A 3,121-nucleotide genomic window follows, 5' to 3' on the forward strand; every position below is an offset into this window, starting at 1 on the left:
AAATGGTCACAGCTATAACTAAAAGTAACTAAAATGGTAACAGCTATAACTAAAAGTAACTAAAATGACCACAGCTGTAACTAATAGTAACTAAAATGGTCACAGCTATAACTAATAGTAACTAAACTGGTCACAGCTATAACTAATAGTAACTAAAATGGTCACAGCTATAACTAATAGTGACTAAAATGGTCACAGCTATAACTAAAAGTAACTAAAATGGTCACAGCTATAACTAATAGTAACTAAAATGGTCACAGCTATAACTAATAGTGAATAAAATGGTCACAGCTATAACTAATAGTAACTAAAATGGTCACAGCTATAACTAATAGTAACTAAAATGGTTACAGCTATAACTAATCGTAACTAAAAACGATCTCCAAACTGACACATTAACGTAATCCACCCCTCTTATCCTCTATTAAAGATGCATGTAATTGTACAGAATATCTCACACTCTTTCTTCTGTCAATCAATAAGCTCAGTACTAGTGTCATCATTTCAGGATAAGGAAACTTACAACAGAGTTAGTTGGGAGATTTGAACCCGAGACCTCTGATTTCTAGAGGAATGAAGTGATGTCTCTCCATCACACTGTATCCCCCCTTTTTACCTTTGTTTGAGTTTTGCTTTGCCAAGCACAAACTCTTCATTGTAAGCAACATAGCACTTTCAATAAAGTTGGTCAGACACCAACAGAATGGCAGAAATATCTGGGAGACCAGGATGTGCATCCAGGACCTTCACACAACAATCAGATTCTTAACCAAATGGTGGGGACAAAAAAAAGCATCTTTGAAAAAGTTTTTTTTTTCAAACTTACCTTTAACTTTTAATATATGAAATTTGGCACAAGAGGAAGTCACTTCATCAGTAAAAAATCCACAAATGTTTGATTATCCTATGATTATCTTACATTGTAAACAGTTTGTACGCTGTCCCTCTGCCTGTAAACAGCTCACTGCAGGATTGTTAGCTCCATTACAGCATTCTAACATAGAAAGAATCGGAGATACTTCAGTCTACATGACATTTGTGACTGAAAATAGCGAGAATCTCCATTGACTAAGATCACTGTTCCGCTTTGTTAAAGCTACACTGAGGATGGTGAGAGTCTGTAGCTGTTTCCGGCAATCACCTCCGTACAATATAATATATTTATTTATTTTCCTTCGCTAAAGCATGACTGAAAACCAATAGAATGTGAAGTAACTTTTGTCAATCACCAGTACCAATTTTCTATAAAGTACTAAAGTACATGCAACACTAAATTACTATAATCAACACTACAGGTATCGGAGATAATACCACCGACATATTTCTCCACTGTCACTTTCTCAGTGAAACAGGTACTGTATACAGAACACGACTGTTTAAAACAGACAGAAACTGTAGTAGATACCTTGACAGTTTTAAAAGTCACAAGAAAGAGCTATGTAGACTTATGTGTACTTCTCAGACAACAATGCTTGTTCACGGGTCAGTGATTTTATATGACAACAACTTATAACGTGATATATGACAATAGGGCTGTATCGCGGAATGTCAACATATTAAGAATTACCTGTGTGTATGTTGATTCAGTACCTGTAATCTTTTCTGATGTGGTCAATATCTACCTACAATTACTGGTAAAGGTAGATACATTGTATTACCTTTTATAATCGGTATTTTCATTTCTTAACGTCTGATACCTAAAATTCTTTTTAAATAATTTGTAAACATATACACATGTATATTAAAATTGCTCAAAATGTCAATACAAAGGATGAGTTAGTTCTAACTAGATGTAGAACGTACTTAAGGTATCATCAGCTCCCCTATACCTACAGTGACAGGTACCGCCTTTACTGGAGAGTTCCGCAGTTCTCCACACTGATAAGGAATCCCGTCAAATACCTTTTTTATGTATTGGTATTTGAACCCAGATAACTAATTGATTATACAAGAATGCATGCGTCTCAATGACACTCGGTCATGCTGAATCAATTAGAATAGACTAGTTAAATTGTATTTAAGGGAGGTAACTCACATGCAAATCATTCTTTTTTTCCAATTAACATCAAATTATCAATATTCAATTTGCTCTACTCAGTGAATTTCAATGTAAAAAAAGAAATAATAATAAGAATCAGTGAATGTGAATTTTCCGGATTTCATTATGTCTAACATTTTCAGAATTATTTGTAGCGTGTACACCGATCAATTATTCATCTTTCATAATTATGAACACAAAGTTAGTATTCACCTATTACTCTGTGAATGACAACAAATCCTACCTTGTAACACACACGCTATAAAGAACTTCATAAAATTTAACCACATACATCCTGGGATTGAAAACAATGATACAAAGCATATTTTTGAAATTCAGGCAGAACGAATATTATTTTGAAAATCTCATGTACCGGTAATATTTTGTGAAACTTGATACAATGGAATCTATTTCTTGGCTTACAGATAACATCTCTAAATGACTGTGTACCTGTGGGTGAAGATCTAGACCTCGTAGAAGATCATACCCGACATGTCGTAGATGGAATAAGCTTTGTTACCATGATACAATATTTACTTGTAGGTAAAATTAAAACATATGACACTTTCCACATAACAAGCAAGGTAATAGAGAAATTACTATGTTCTTGGTTTCAAAATGTTCACCTTCAGACAAACAAAACACAGATGTTTGTCTTAAATTAGATACGAAAAAATACTTAAGCTGACAAAATTCTAATTGAATCCAGGTAAATATAGTATTTACCAAAAAAATAATAATAATATCTTTAAGTAACCAATTAACTGTGACATGTTTATGTATATAGTACCGTCACAACTGCGTGGTTTCTTCATTGAATATTATTGTTGATTACATACGGCGTTCATGCCAATGTGAATTTCTGTAATCATTCGTATTGAAATGAAATCAACACAGAAAAGAGTTGCTTTATATTTTTTATGTAGTGTAGGTATCGTACAGCCTGGCTATGTAGAGTAGGTATCCTACAGCCAGGCTATGTAGTGTAGGTATCCTACAGTCAGACTATGTAGTGTAGGTATCGTACAGCCTGGCTATATAGAGTAGGTATCCTACAGCCAGACTATGTAGTGTACGTATCAT

The 3,121-nt window shown here is 33.8% G+C and overlaps 1 protein-coding gene across 5 annotated transcripts in view; it reads right to left on the reverse strand.

Annotated features, from left to right (window-relative positions):
* Positions 1 to 3,121, reverse strand: part of LOC110463419 (hydroxysteroid 11-beta-dehydrogenase 1-like protein) — a 114,499-nt gene that overhangs the window by 37,930 nt on the left and 73,448 nt on the right. Inside the window, exon 1 of one of the 5 annotated variants that reach the window (XM_021518004.1) lies at positions 827 to 952. The exons of the other annotated variants lie outside the window; for them this stretch is intronic. The gene's annotated coding sequence lies outside the window, so the exon portion shown is untranslated. Of the gene's footprint in view, positions 1 to 826; positions 953 to 3,121 lie in introns of those variants that run through there. 5 annotated transcript variants of the gene reach the window in all.

The sequence above is a fragment of the Mizuhopecten yessoensis genome, unplaced genomic scaffold (genome assembly GCF_002113885.1).
Source record: "Mizuhopecten yessoensis strain PY_sf001 unplaced genomic scaffold, ASM211388v2 scaffold10903, whole genome shotgun sequence".
Taxonomy (NCBI): Eukaryota; Metazoa; Mollusca; class Bivalvia; order Pectinida; family Pectinidae; genus Mizuhopecten; species Mizuhopecten yessoensis.